Source organism: Schistocerca cancellata, chromosome 2 (genome assembly GCF_023864275.1).
Source record: "Schistocerca cancellata isolate TAMUIC-IGC-003103 chromosome 2, iqSchCanc2.1, whole genome shotgun sequence".
Lineage (NCBI taxonomy): Eukaryota > Metazoa > Arthropoda > Insecta > Orthoptera > Acrididae > Schistocerca > Schistocerca cancellata.
The window spans coordinates 109,134,793-109,151,635 of record NC_064627.1 but is presented as its reverse complement, the minus strand read 5'-3'; positions in this window follow the sequence as shown (position 1 = coordinate 109,151,635).

Sequence of the window (16,843 nt, the reverse complement as noted above, 5' to 3'; positions counted from 1 at the left end):
GTGAGGGGTAAACTACTGTTTGTATGCCCCCGTATGAGGTCTAGTTTCTCATATCTTTCTTCGAGGTCCTTGCACATGGTGTTATTTGGGGGCAGTAGAATCGTTCGGCAGTCCGCTTCAAATGTCAGTTCTCTAAATTTTGTCAATTGTTTTTCTCAGAAAGAATGTCACCTTTCATTTGAGTTCTGAAGTACCTCTGCAACACTTGTGTGTTGTTCACATCTGTCAGTAACAAATCTAGTAGCCTGCCTATGAATTGCTTCAATGTCTTCCTTCAATTCGACCTGGTATGGATCCCAAATACTCGAGCAGTACTCCAGAATAGGTCACGCCAGTGTCTTATATGTAGCCTCCTTTACAGGTGAACAACTCTTTCTAAAATTCTCCCAATAAACCAAAGTCGGCCATTCGCCTTCCCTGCCACAGCTTTCACATGGTTGTTACAGCCCATACAACTTTGCAAAATTACGCCCAGATATTTAAACGACTTGACTGTGTCAGGCAGAAGACTACTAACACTGAACACTGTATCTGAACGTTACAGGTCTGTTCTTCCTACTCATCCACATTAACTTACATTTTTCCACATTTAAGGCTAGCTGCCATTCATCACACCAACTGGAAATTTTGTCCAAGTCGTCTTGTATCTTCCTACAGTCACTTAACTTTGACATCTTACCATACACCACAGCATCATCATCAAACAGCAGATTGCTGCCCACCCCGTCTGCCAAATCATTCATTATGTTTGTATATAGAGAACAACAGCAGTCCTAACACACTTCTCTGGGGCACCCCTGACAATACCCTCGTCCCTGATGAATACTTGCCTTCAGGGACAACATACTGCGTTCTATCACCTACTTCTTTACTTCCTTCCGTCCATACAAATCAACTTCCTTCTCCTTTACACTGCGTCTTTAAGAGAGAATGTACTATTATTTCGTCCAACTATCAACATGTTGATCTCTATCTTCCTCCTTGCTTTCTACTTTTTCCCCAGAACACATTTCGTTTGCAGAAGAATTACTTTAGGTATAACTTTCCTGTCTTTTCTTCGTAATAGCCTTTTACCATTCTACGAAATTTTTTTTGGTTATTTAACTGAGATAAGTACAAGCTGAAAGTTTTATCTGTGTGAATTTTGTTATCTTTCTTACCCTTTCATTTCTGGACAGTTAGTACAAGTAAATTCTCGTGGGTACTCTCCTTTTCCTTTTGTTTGTCCTTTATACAATTTCAAATGACTCACATGGTGCAAACCCAATGATTTTCCTGTCCTATATACGTCATCTGCCTAGGTTTCACTGTTGGCGTTAGCAATGGTGCTTTGTGCTCTTGGCATACTATGTCTCTCCCCGTTTCGTATAAATGAGCTACATCTTCTACAGTTTGGTTATCATCAGTTTTTGTACTACTGTCTATATTCACCGGTAATAACTGTTTCTCACCATCGGTCGATTCACAGTTAACTGAATGGCAGCAAGCTATTGTTTGTATCCGATTACCCCCTAAACCTACTTCAGAATCTTGCTGATTAAAACTAAGTCTATTTACATATTTAATTATATAATTAACTTCATTTTGTTATTGAATCACTTGTGACTGGTCTTCGTACCGTTCATCTCGTCAATTCTGTCTTTTACCTGAGTTTGATGGCCTCAACTCGATTCCCTGTACCGGTCCATTTCGAGTGTTTGTCCTGCTAAAGCTTGATTTTCCCAAACTTTCTGCGTTCTGTCCATTCCATTTCTACCTGAGTAACTTGGACCTTGTTGTTGGAAATCTCTAAACCTTCCTGCCTCGTTTGCACGGTTATAGGATTGTAGATACCACCAAAGTTTCTAATACCAAATCCACTATTGTAATTCCGCGGCCCACCAAAACCATAGTTATTATTCGACCTCTGCTAGTTTCCAAAACCATAATTATTATTGTCATCCCATGGGCGATTACCTTTCTTTCCAAAACGATTACCACTTCCTACGTTGTTATTGCCATTGTAATTATTATTAAAACCTAATCGGTTGCTACTATCCCCCCTAACATTATTTTCTCTCTATGCACGTTGTGTCTTAGCGTCATCTTCGCTGAAGATGAATTCAAGTTTTCTTAACATACCTTTAAATGGTTGTATATTATCTCCTGCCCTATCAACCAATGACTGCTGATAACTTAACGGTAACTTCAGTGTGCACATACGTATCAATTCCCCATCACTAAATGAATTATCTACACACTGATTCTTTTTGTCATTCCTTCGAAAAATGTAACTGGTTTATTTTCTCCTGAATTTTCGAATAACTCTTACTGTAACAATTTATACTTTATTCTAGTTTGGGTTTCCGTGGACCAGTATCGCTCCAAGAATACGGATTTAAATTGCTCATACGATTGATAGTTTTCAGCTACTCTTTGCGTGGTTTTCGCTAATGCGCCGTCCATACGCCCAGAAATGAAGTCAAGTTTATGTCTAAGTGGCCAAAGCTCTGGTAAACCGATAACCGATCTGGAATTGATTTATAAACGTGTGTGGGTGTAAGCCGTTCTCGCTTCCATTGTAATGTTGGAATTTTCTGACTGTATAAAAGTGATCATTGTCAAATTTTTCTATTCCACCATACGGCGTTTGTGTTTTCACAACATTATCCGTTCCATTCAACTGTGTCGTGTTTTCTTGTATTTGTTCGACCATTTTTGGGTCCTGAGATGACAGATTTACGTACCATCTGGCATCGTACCTATGCAGTGGTGTGCAGTTATCTAAACCGTACCGTTCCTGGTGTATCGGACTGAAAGATTCGTTTGAATCTCCCGTTACCGGGTCAGGATTTTATCTTCCTGTTTGATTCATACTGAATTGCGGTCTATAACCTGTTTTATTATAACTTGGAAATGAGAAATTAGTACACGTGTCGTCGCAACTAGCTCTGTTCTCGCGTCACTCGCGTGCGTTCGGAGAGTCGGCTGCCGCTCTGTTTGAATGCGCACAATTACCGTTTCTCGCTCCATTGTCTGTTGTGATCGCACATTACCTGCTTCGCTCACCTGTGTTAACTGTTCTCTTCCCGTTTGCTTCTGTTTCGTATCGGTAACTTGACGCAACCTCTTTTGGATATACGACTGGAATCTCATAACCTTTTTGTGTTTCCGCTACTGCTACGTTCCGCTAAGATTGCACAACTGACTTGTTTACTTCTGGATTTCTGTCCATCACTATGTCGGATGATACTACCGATTCCGTTGCCTCACCACCACTTTCTGTACGGTTCTCGATGCACTGTTTCAATTCTGTACGAAGCTGTTCATACTGATTCTGATTTTTCGAGACGATGTTTTCCATGCGTATATCGAATCTTTCTAACGCGGCTCGCGTGACACGTTTTCTGACATTGAGCTCTTCCATGATTTGTTGCGCCTTACTGCTAAGGTCATCAGTCCCAAAGCTTACACCCTACTTAACCTAAATTATCCTAAGGACAAACACACACACACACACACACACACACACACACACAAGCCCGAGGGAATGCAACTTTTCTACACCTTGGATCACACATTTACTGTAGTCTGACCACTATACATACACATTCATTGGGTAAACTCGTCACAAAAACAAGAAAACAAAAAAGAAAAACAAATTTTTCGGTTAAAAAATTTTTATTGCCCTTTCTAATTTAACTAACTGCCATCCAAGCAGACCAATTGCCATCGTGGCAGTGTCACCATTCTGTAAGGTTTGAGGACAGAATAACAACAGTGTAAGCTGCAAATATATTGGTTTAATGTTGCAGTCTTGTCACAGAAATACATGCATTTACACAGTTTACAATGTGACAATGTTACGACAGTTGTCAAATGAACGCATCTCGTCCTCAGAAAGTGAAATAATCCTAAACACAAGAATAGTAAATTTTAACAAGATGTAAGTTACAAAATTATTCTTACGACTATGCCATAATGTTCGCCAGTATTACGATAAATCATCTGATTCCGGTTCAAAGATCGGTACTATTTAGGATGACAGTCAAGTCTACAGAGGATAGTTAGTTTTGTGACAAGTTGGGCAAACGATTACCCAAGGTCGCTCGAGTTTACAGTGGACGCAAGCTGGTGAACCAACAAGTTTACGCCACTGCTCAGATTAATTACCTTAGCGGCGATGAGCTGTCATCCGCATGACCGCTCTCGTCCTCTCAAATCCCTATAACAACTAATTAAGCCTTTGCTGATTATTCCAGCAGAAATTCTCCCCATGTTTCTCGTAATGCGAGAAACCATGTACTAATCCCCGGTCTTGGAATATGGCTATATGCATGCGAATGGCTGAAGCAACGTGCGTATTAAAATGCCCTCTCAATCCTCACAAGAACACGCAACTAACTGCCTGGTTCGTTTCTCCACAGTTGGAGCTCAACGACGCTACAGCTAATATCTAGCTGAATGTCAGTTGCAGTGAATGCAGTGTTTACACAAATTTCTCCTCTGCATCATATGGAACGTTATGAGCCCCATTCTGCACTTAACGCCAGTTCAGAGAAGAGTCCTCGAATTTTCGCTCTTGTCTTTCTCGTAGCCGAACTGTCTCCCCACCTGGGTTCTATCGTTCTCCACGTGACAGCATTTTTCGACCAACAGGAGCATTACTCTTATTTTGTGGAAACTCTCTCTGCCAATCGCAAGGGCCCTACCATTAAACAGCGTCGAAATTTGGGCACTTTACTCCTTGCTAGTTCGTTTCCGTCAATCGGACGTTTTGTGCCCGCTTCAGGTGCCTAAACGTTACATGTGTACATCACATGTGTACCAGTCGCTGTTCACGTAATCAACTCCTTCATTGGTTTTGTTCGTCTCCATTCGGAATTCCGAAACACAGTTTTTTAAAACTTCTTTGTGTCCTACTTCTGGTGGGCCATTACTTGCTCTCCAGTTTCCTCTCTCTGCTTGTTTCACCTTCTGCCCATTGACATGCATTATATAGGAGCGGTGTGTTAATACCGCCGACTAAGTGTCATTCCTTTTGCATTACATACTTATAGGCAAATCTGCTCATTACTGCCAACGTAAGTTAGGTATCATATTCACCGTCTCGTTACGATATATAAAACTCTTATGTAAGGTGCGAAATTGCTCTTGATTTATTCTGCAATCCTACACATCCAATTTTTCAAGTTTCGTCTGTAGCATCACATCTCAAATGCTTCGATTCTCTTCTGTTCCGGATTTCCCACAGTGAATGGTTATTACCATACAATGCTGTACTCCAGACATACATTCTAAAAAATTTCTTCCTCAAATTAAGGCCGATATTTGAAATGACTGGACTTCATTTGGCCAGGAATGCGCTCTTTGCCATTGCTAGTCTGCTTTTGATGTCCTTGCTCTGTCCGTCATTGGTTATTTTACTGCCTAGGTAGCAGAATGTCGTACCTTCATCTAATTCGTGACCATCAATCCAGATGATAAGTTTCTCGCTGTTCTCAATTCTACTACTTCTCATTACCTTCGTATTTCTTCGATTTACTCTCAGTCCATACTCTGTACTCATTAGACTTCATTCCGCTCAGCAGATCATGTAATTCTTCTTTACTTTCACTCAGGATAGCAATGTCATCAGCGAATCGTATCATTGATATCCTTTCGCATTGAATTTTAATTCCTCTACTAAACCTGTCTTTCATTTCCGTCATTGCTTCCTCGATGTACAGATTGAACAGTAGGGGTGAAGGACTATTGATGGAATGTTTTAATACGAGCACTTATTATTCCATCTCAGCTGTTCTACAGATTGTGTATGAGCCGTCTCTCCCTATACCTTACCCCTACTGTACTCAGAATTTCGAATATCTTGCACCATTTTACATTGTCGAAAGCTCTTTCCAAGTCGACCGATCCTATGAATGTGTCTTGATTTTTCTTTAATCTTGCTTCCAGTATTAACTGCAAAGTCAGAATTGCCTCTCTCGTGCCTATACATTTCCTAAAGCCAAACTGATCGTCATCTAGTGCATCCTCAAGTTTCTTTTCCATTCTCCTGTATATTATTCTTGTAAGCAACTGGCATGCAAGAGCTGTTAAGCTGATTGTGCGGTAATTCTCGCACTTGTCAGCTCTTGCTATCCTCGGAATTGTGTGGATGAATCTTTTCCGAAAGTCAGATGGTATGCCACCAGACTCATGCATTCTACACACCAACGTGAAAAGTCGTTTTGTTGCCACTGACCCCAATGATTTTCGAAATCCTGTTGGAATGTTACCAATCTCTCCTGCCTAATTTGATCATAAGTCCTCCAAAGCTCTCTTAAATTCTGATTCTGATACTGGATCCTCTCTCTCTTTTAAATCAACTCCTGTTTCTTCTTCTATCACATCAGTCAAATCTTCCCCATCATAGAGGATTTGAATGTATTCTTTCCACCTTTCCGCTCTCTCATCTGCATTTAACAGTGGAATTCCGGTTGCTACTCTATAAGAGCTACTCCGAGAAAAGTTTGGCACAGTAAAAAGATTCGTGGCGGGCCGCGGCAAACCAGTCGGATGACTGATGACTCAAAGGAAAACAAATCGCTTTCGTCAGTTTGTTGTGGAATTACGGAATATGTTTTATGCTCTATAAAAATCAACATCGATTCCACCAACACAGCCCTTGCGATACTGAGCTCGCTGCGTTGATGAGATCCAGAGCACCGTAAATGAAGGCGCTCTGGGTGATGCTGCATTCCTCGACTTCTGAAGGCACTCCATACAGATCCGCAGTGTCATTTAATGACCAAGTACAAGCTTAAAGAGAATCGGAGCAGATTTGAAATTCGATTAAGAACTTCGTCGCAGATAGAATGCAACTCGCCATTCTTAAAGGCATGAAGTCGACAGATGTAGAGGTATTCCGGGAGTAGACAAAAATAGAGTTAAAGAGGCTGTTAATAGTCTGAAGCGCCAAAGAAATTGTATAGGCATGCAAAACAGATACAGATATATGTAAACAGGCAGAATACGGCGCTGCGGTCGGAAACGCCTACATAAGACACCATGTGTCTGGCGCAGTTGTTAGGTCGATTACTGCTGCTACAATGGCAGGATATTAAGATTTATGTGGGTTGTGGGACACAGTACCTCCGAGGCAGCGACGAAGCGAGATTTTACCGTACGACCATTTCACGAGTGTGCCGACAATATCAGGAATCTGGTAAAACATCAAATGTCCGACATCGCTGTGGCCTGAAAAAGAACCTGCTAGAAGGGGACGAACGACACCTGAGAATCGTTCAACCTGACGAAACTGCAACCCTTCCCCAGATTTCTGCATATTTCTATGCTGCGCCATCAGCAAGTGTCAGCGTGCGATTAATTCAACGAAACATCGTCGATTTGGTCTTTCGAAGCCGAGGGCCCAGTCGTATACCCATGATAACTGCACGACACAAAGCTTCACTCCTGGCTTGGGCCCGTCAAGACCTACATTGGACTGTTGATGACTGGAAACATGTTGCCTGGTCGGACGAGTCTCGTTTCAAATTGTATCGAGCGGATGGACTTGTACGGGTATGGAGACAACCTCATGAATTCATTTATTTGCCGATGGAAGGGTAAAAAATAACAACTATCGACGGACGGGATCATTGTTCTGTACATCAAGAAGTACTTTTTGCTAAATTTGCAGGCACGGAGGACCTGATGAAATATGGTGGTACGGACAGTAGATTTTCTCAAGTCGCTCACATTATTCCACTGTCGGTTGCGAGAGTTTTCGCTGGAACAGAAGGAAGAGTATGGAGACATCTTTTACTATAACAAAGTACATTAGGCATTGCTGGAACGAGATTTCGATTTAAATTCAGCAATTGTTGAATTTATGTAGGAAAAATATGAGCAGTAACGGAAATTAGAAGATCTGGAATGGATTGCAGACCTAGCACTTTAAGTGGACGTGTATGTACATGGCACACAGTATGACACTGCAATGTCGGACTCAACTTATTTCTGATTTGATGCGGTTAAAAAGAAATTCGCATTGCGCAAGGGACAAATACTAAAAAAACACCGTCCATTTCTCTAAGCTCACTGGTATTAAAGAAAAAGCGAGGACTGAGGAATCCCAATTTTGGCCTTGATACAATTATGAAGACATCTTCCTACAATTTTTAGGACACTACCAATCTGACACTTGCTATCGAGAACGCTTGTAATTCCAGTTGAAACCGAGCGGTTCTAGGCGATACAGTCTGGAACCGCGCGTCCGCTACGGTCGCAGGTTCGAATCCTGCCTCGGGCATTGATGTGTCTGATGTCCTTAGGTTAGCTAGGTTTAAGTAGTTCTAAGTTCTAGGGGACTGATGACCTGAGTAGTTAAGTCCCATAGTGCTCAGAGCCATTTGAACCATTTGAGCCAATTGAAAGCACCTCTGTGCCTGTGGTGACGTAACTGAATTCATTAGCAACGTAATTACCACTTAAGAGGCAAATTCTTCTGCGTTAAAACTGTCCCCTACGACATTTTCCTTCAGGACGTGTTTCCACATCTCCATAGTAAGGATGCTGTGGTATCGATAGTTCCGACGCCACAGTGTAGGTGCACGCTCGTAGGTTGGCCCTACGAGAGCGGACCAGCTTTTTTAAAATTTTTTTACTGTTGAATTTCTCAATTTATTTACACAAAACATCAAACAAAAAATACATTAAATACAGCAAAACATACATCATACTCCATTTGAGACAGTGCCCAAAATTGTTACGTTCCTCATTTCATCTTCTCTTAAAGCCATACTTTTTCCGTTCATAGAACAAATCAGTCTTCGAACTGCCCAGATTAACTATTTTGGGGCAGCCATCTCTATCTTTTTCCTGTATCGTACATTCCTTGCAGTAATAAGCATCATAAAACCCAGGTCCTGCACAAATCACACATCGGCCTTGGTAGGACCCGTAGTTACACTCATCACAAATACGCACCAGTGTACAGGGCCGCACGTAGGAGTCACAAATAACGCACTTCCCATCACATTTCTCACATAGGCGTCCAATAGCTTCACTGTCACCTTCAACTGGTAGCTAGGCCGACCACAGCGCCCTCTAGCCAACGCTGTGGAGCTCAACGCGCACCGCTCTGCTTTCTTCCCCAGTTGATCAAGAGCAGACGACCTGGAAACATCGCTTCTACTTCGTAGGGGGCTAGCCATTACAGACTTGGCCTTTGTTACTTCAATGATAGTTTGTCCAACTACTAGTAACTGTTAGCTTTGATACATGAACAGCTTCGCACCTACGTGCTCGTCAAGCCTAAGTTAAGTAGATGCAGTTTAGTAATATTCTCTGTTAAATGTGCTTTTACTTTACATGCAGTACCGAAGTGCTTTACCTCTCCCGCTCCTACTCGCTTCCTTCATTCGGCCGATTTTGCAAATCACAGGAGCAGACCCACGCGCCGCCTTCCATGCGGGATGCAAAAGAATTGCAAACGTGATAAAATATTTCGATTAATAAATGTGTGTGAAAGGACTTTTTCAGCTATGAAACTAAATACATCACGATTATGTGGCAACCTAAGTACGAATTGTCTGCATATATCCATACACCGAGAGTTTGCACACGGTAAATATTATGTCTTCAGTGCACCAAAAACAATCAAATAGCCCTGAAAATTTCTTTTCTTCATTGGTAAGTGTGAAATCGAGTAGTAATTGAGGCTCTTTAGAATTCCACCCTTCCCCTACTCTTGCTCGCCCAGTGTGGCATGGCCGTGGGGAAGTGTGCAGCCAAGTGAGAAACCTGTAGGGCGCAAGCAAGAGCACCGCTCTCGTGCTGAGTACTTATCCGTCTGTGATCTAGTGCATAACGTCGGAAGCTCCGTGTTGCTATTCACGGACGATATTGCTGTCTATAGGAAAGTTGCAGCGCCAGAAGACTATAGCAAACAAGAAAGTCCAGCAGAGGGTCGAATACTGATGCAGGTACTGGCAGTTGACTGAACGTAGGTAAATATAGCTTACTGTGTTTAAAAGACGAATAGATCTGCTCCTATAGGATTACACTACTGAGCCGTGTTCAGCACTCTAGTTAAGTTGTTTGTACTATCTACCAACTCTGATGGACCTCTTTGACTGAATTGAGGGTTTAAATGAGTAGCGCTGGAAGGCCAGCAATGACTCGGGGCAGTGACATCGGGCAATCAACAACTGCGCGTCTTGATATACAGGGTGTTTCAAAAATGACCGGTATATTTGAAACGGCAATAAAAACTCAACGAGCAGCGACAGAAGTACACCGTTTGTTGCAATATGCTTGGGACAACAGTACATTTTCAGGCAGACAAACTTTCGAAATTACAGTAGTTACAATTTTCAACAACAGATGGCGCTGCGGTCTGGGAAACTCTATAGTACGATATTTTCCACATATCCACCATGCGTAGCAATAATATGGCGTAGTCTCTGAATGAAATTACCCGAAACCTTTGCATGGCTTCACATGCAGATGAGATGTACTGCTTCAGCTGTTCAATTGTTTCTGGATTCTGGCGGTACACCTAGTCTTTCAAGTGTCCCCACAGACAGAAGTCACAGGGGTTCATGTCTGGCGAATAGGGAGGCCAATCCACGTCGCCTCCTGTATGTTTCGGATAGCCCAAAGCAATCACACGATCATCGAAATATTCATTCAGGAAATTAAAGACGTCGGCCGTGCGATGTGGCCGGGCAGCATCTTGCATAAACCACGAGGTGTTCGCAGTGTCGTCTAAGGCAGTTTGTACCGCCACAAATTCACGAAGAATGTCCAGATAGCGTGATCCAGTAATCGTTTCGGATCTGAAAAATGGGCCAATGATTCCTTTGGAAGAAATGGCGGCCCAGACCAGTACTTTTTGAGGATGCAGGGACGATGGAACTGCAACATGGGGCTTTTCGGTTCCCCATATGCGCCAGTTCTGTTTATTGACTAAACCGTCCAGGTAAAAATAAGCTTCGTCAGTAAACCAAATGCTGCCCACATGCATATCGCCGTCATCAATCCTGTGCACTATATCGTTAGCGAATGTCTCTCGTGCAGCAATGGTAGCGGCGCTGAGGGGTTGCCGCGTTTGAATTTTGTATGTATATAGGTGTAAACTCTGGCGCATGAGACGATACGTGGGCGTTGGCGTCATTTGGACCGCAGCTGCAACACGGCGAACGGAAACCCGAGGCCGCTGTTGGATCACCTGCTGCACTAGCTGCGCGTTGCCCTCTGTGGTTGCCTAACGCGGTCGCCCTACCTTTCCAGCACGTTCATCCGTCACGTTCCCAGTCCGTTGAAATTTTTCAAACAGATCCTTTATTGTATCGCTTTTCGGTCCTTTGGTTGCATTAAACCTCCGTTGAAAACTTCGTCTTGTTGCAACAACACTGTGTTCTAGGCGGTGGAATTCCAACACCAGAAAAATCCTCTGTTCTAAGGAATAAACCATGTTGTCTACAGCACACTTGCACGTTGTGAACAGCACACGCTTACAGCAGAAAGACGACGTACAGAATGGCGCACCCACAGACTGCGTTGTCTTCTATATCTTTCACATCACTTGCAGCGCCATCTGTTGTTGAAAATTGTAACTACTGTAATTTCGAAAGTTTGTCCACCTGAAAATGTACTGTTGTCCCAAGCATATTGCAACAAATGGTGTATTTCTATCGCTGCTCGTTTAGTTTTTATTGCCGTTTCAAACATACCGGTCATTTTTGGAACATCCTGTATGTACCGTTAGCGCAGACATTTTTACTTGGCTCTAGACGATAGGCGGCGCACAGACCACTCCGCACAGCATGGAGCACGTGAAGGCAGCAGGGCTGATGAGTACCAGTGTGAGCAGGCAGGGGAGCAGGCGCCATCCCAAACTTCTAGGCTGGCGACAAGGCGAAGCGTGGTGGTACGATGACTGCGTCACCGGAACTCTCGCGCCTTGATGTCAGACATACGGAAAAATGGATACAATAACGCGTGTCAGGGTCTGCGCTCACGTCTAAGACAGCAAGCGCGCACTGCGCTTGACACTCCTGCTCCGCTATACCTCTACTCGTAAGTGTTACAATTATGAATTTCCGAAGGGAAAGAACACTTCATTGTTTAATATAACAACAGTCTATATTGCTACCAACCTACCACACATGTGCAGTACTTTAACGCAAACAATGCACAGCTATTACATAAATCACAGTAAATAAATATTTGACAGTTCTTTTATTTGTAAGTGCTACTAAGGCGTCTTGAAGCCGTACTACATGCGTAGCATGGTGCACGACATCCAACTATGTAAACTCACGCGCTTGTAATCAATGAACGGGCAGTATGTCACTCCACCTTCGCCTTCTTGTTTCCGCCCCGTTCGCGCACAAACATTTGACTTTGGCCGACCTCACTTCCATCGTTCCAGCTCTTCCTGCGTTTCTTTCCGTGAGTTTGTGGTCCGTAGTAATCTCGCGTATTCGCGACATTAATCCCGTCTTCTCTTGTTCCCTGCGCAAGCGTTTCCTCTTGACACACGCTGCTTTTTCTCTGTTCTGCTTTGTGCACATCTTCGTCGCGCCTGCTTCACACTTCCTATTACTACGTAAGATATAACACCCACTAACCTGGCGCGTTGGCCTTTGCGTCAGCCTGCGTGCAGTGTTATTCTTTTTCTACCGTAGTTCTAAATTCTGATTTCTTCATGAGTTATTTCCCAAAAATTTTGCGTACAATTCGTTATATCTCTTGTAGTATGGATCGCTGCAACTATTACAACTCTCATCGTCCATACTCTTCGACCGGTGATTACACAAGGACATATTTTCAGTATCTTCGTACGGCAATGTTTATTCTATCTTCATAACCATCACCTCTTCAACTTTCTTTTCACAGTCTAAAGAACTCCGATATTTCTCTTCTAAGTTCTGAGTTTGTTTCGTATCTGCTCCAGCTTCTCTATGACAGCAGTCTTCATATTATCTGCTTGAGTATTCCGTTTCAAAGTATATCATACATTGGCAGTACGTCTGAATTCGTACCAAGAATGCGTACATCCAATAATGTATCATCACCATCTGTAATCATCGCATCATCTATTTGATCCTTGTACTTCAAATTACAATCTGCTTCCACTGGCAATATACACGGTGTTACAAAAAGGTACGGCCAAACTTTCAGGAAACATTCCTCACACACAACTAAAGAAAAGATGTTATGTGGACATGTGTCCGGAAACGTTTAGTTTCCATGTTAGAGCTCATTTTGGTTTCGTCAGTATGTACTGTACTTCCTCGATTCACCGCCAGTTGGCCCAATTGAAGGAAGGTAATGTTGACTTCGGTGCTTGTGTTAACATGCGACTCATTGCTATACAGTACTAGCACCAAGCACATCAGTACGTAGCATCAACAGGTCAGTGTTCATCACGAACGTGGTTTTGAAGTCAGTGCAATGTTTACAAATGCGGAGTTGGCAGATGCCCATTTGATGTATCGATTATCACGGGGCAATAGCCGTGGCGCGGTACGTTTGTATCGAGACATATTTCCAGAAAGAAGGTGTCCCGACAGGGAGACGTTCGAAGCAATTGATCGGCGTCTTAGGGAGCACGGAACATTTCAGCCTATGACTCACGACTGGGGAAGACCTAGAACGACGAGGACACCTGCATTGGACGAGGCAATTCTTCGTGCAGTTGACGATAACCCTAATGTCAGCGTCAGAGAAGTTGCTGCTGTACAAGGTAACGTTGACCACGTCACTGTATGGAGAGTGCTACGGGAGAACCAGTTGTTTCCGTACCATGTACAGCGTGTGCAGGCACTATCAGCAGCTGATTGGCCTCCACGGGTACACTTCTGCGAATGGTTCATCCAACAATGTGTGAATCCTCATTTCAGTGCAAATGTTCTCTTTACGGACGAGGCTTCATTCCAACGTGATCAAATTGTAAATTTTCACAATCAATATGTGTGGGCTGACGAGAATCCGCACGCGATTGTGCAATCACGTCATCAACACAGATTTTCTGTGAACGTTTGGGCAGGCATTGTTGGTGATGTCTTGATTGGGCTCCCTGTTCTTCCACCTACGCTCAATGGAGCACGTTATCATGATTTCATACAGGATTCTCTTCCTATGCTGCTAGAACATGTGCCTTTACAAGTACGACACAACATGTGGTTCATGTACGATGGAGCTCCTGTACATTTCAGTCGAAGTGTCCGTACGCTTCTCAACAACAGATTCGGTGACCGATGGATTGGTAGAGGCGGACCAATTACATGGTCTCCACGCTCTCCTGACCTCAACGCTCTTGACTTCCATTTGTGGTGGCATTTGAAAGCTCTTGTCTACGCAACCACGGTACCAAATGTAGAGACTCTTCGTGCTCGTATTGTGGACGGCTGTGATACAATACGCCATTCTCCAGGGCCGCATTAGCGCATCAAGGATTCCATGCGACGGAGGGTGGATGCATGTATCCTCGCTAACGGAGGACATTTTGAACATTTCCAGTAACAAAGTGAAGTCACGCTGGTACGTTCTGTTGCTGTGTGTTTCCATTCCATGATTAATGTGATTTGAAGAGAAGTAATAAAATGAGCTCTAACATGGAAAGTAAGCGTTTCCGGACACATGTCCACATAACATATTTCACCTGCCTCGTGATGACTGGGTGTTTGTGTTGTCCTTATCATTTCATCATCATCCCGGAAAGTGGCGAAATTGGACTGAGCAAAGATTGGGTAATTGTACGGGCGCTGATAACCACGCAGTTGAGCGCCCCACAAACCAAACATCATCATCATCATCATCATAACATATTTTCTTTCTTTCCTGAAAGTTTGGCCGTGCCTTTTTGTAACACCCTGTATTTGAATCCATAATGAGAATGTTAGCATCGAGTAAGCTACTACCATCACCTGATCATTTTTATAAATTGCGTCATCTGAGATCGCGTTATCTGCCATTCTACTTAACACGTTCAGGTCAGAACTAGGTACTCTTATCTGAATTAACACGTTGGTGTTTAATGATGCCCCTAACTGACTTCATGCCAGCCGGGGGTGGCCGAGCGGTTCTAGGCGCTACAGTCTGGAACTGCGCTACCGCTACGGTCGCAGGTTCGAATCCTGCCTCGGGCATGGATGTGTGTGATGTCCTTAGGTTAGTTAGGTTTAAGTAGTTCTAAGTTCTAGGGGACTGATGACCTCAGAAGTTAAGTCCCATAGTGCTCAGAGCCATTTGAACTACCTAACTGACCTCACAGGTAACAAGCTTCCTGTAAGAACAAGTGTATCTTGTGTATCCTCACATATGTCTGTTTCTTTTCTTGTCTCGCATGAAACATCTTCACAGTCTCGCCTAGACCCTCCTCAACCCTTGGTTTTATTTCTTTCCTAGATTACTTCATTTTATTTAGAAATTTCCGTTGATTTCGTTTTGTCACATTGAGTAGAGCCATTATATCCGACTGGCTACTATTTTGAGTTGACTGGTGTTCAGTTTTACTGCTAAGTGGGGTCCCTTCTAGTTCTCCAAGTTTTTGAATTTCCTGTGTTAAATCTTTTCTCGCCCTTAATCCCGACATTAGTTCCATGCCTATGAAGATGGTAACTGTTCTCGAAAGAGCGCAGCTTTTCTAGAATAAATGGTAATTAATTGAAACCTTCAGCTGCCGACAGGTGTTGTTGACATACCTCGGTGGGGACAGCTGAAAATGTGTGCCCCGACCGGGACTCTAACCCGGGATCTCCTGCTTACATGGCAGACGCTCTATCCTTTTTTTCGCTACCCTTTTTTTAATTTTTTATTTTTATTTTTTTAATTACTCTCCAAAAATAAAAGAAACTAAATCAAATCAACTCCTACTTGGCACTGCCATTTAACTCTGCCATAAAAAAAGAAATTAACTAATTCTGTTCAGTCGTTACCCCTAAATATTCCCTCACTTTATTTTTATTATTTTATTTATGTATTTTTTATTTTTTTACGTGATTACATTTAGGAATCATGTACAAATGAGAATTCTAGTAACTGAGTGTTACAACAACAAAGGTGGCATTCAAAAAGTAAACAAAAAAATGTAAATCACTGATGCAATCCCAGCTAAAAAGTTCTTCAGTAAACATAACTGGTTCCACTTGATGCTTCGCCATCGTTAGCTGATATCTCAAACAGTGCCTTTGAAGGGTATCTGCAACGGAGACATTCTGCTTCGCTAGTGCCTCAAGGAAAACAGTAATCCTTGCAATAGCCTGTCTCTTCCTTCTCTCATCGCTGACAAGGCAGGACCTTCGGCCGTAAGGGTGATGCGGCACATAATATTACCCGCAGCTTGGCACTCCCCAGCTGAGTGCGGGGGGGGGGGGGTTTAACGAAAACGCTGCGTAAATAATTTGCGATGAGCGTACGGTACCTCGGTGTGAATTAGAGGGCATTTTGAGCATTTTGGAGGAACCACCAGTAATCAAGCTGCTTTTTCTCTGCATCACTAAAGATATAGGCGACGGTAATTCCTTTGAACCACATAAGCGCATGATATTTTGCGGCGGGAAAGTAAGATTCATCTGGACAGAATAAGGTCTGAGGGTCAATCATATCAGGCGTGACCCGGAGGTAACAAGCCAATATCTTCCGGATGACGATGCGCATGTAAAACGATGTTCATCGGCATCCAAGAGGTGCCCATCTGGCCAATAAGGTGAGTCTGCCAGTCCAATAGGGTGAAGTCACTGTCGTATGGCATATTTTTTGTTGGCGATCTGATACCACTTATAATGCACTGTGGATGACAGAAAGTTGTGGTGTATCATTTTCCACACTCTTGGCCAGTGAACCATAGGGTACTTGTTTTCCACACGTT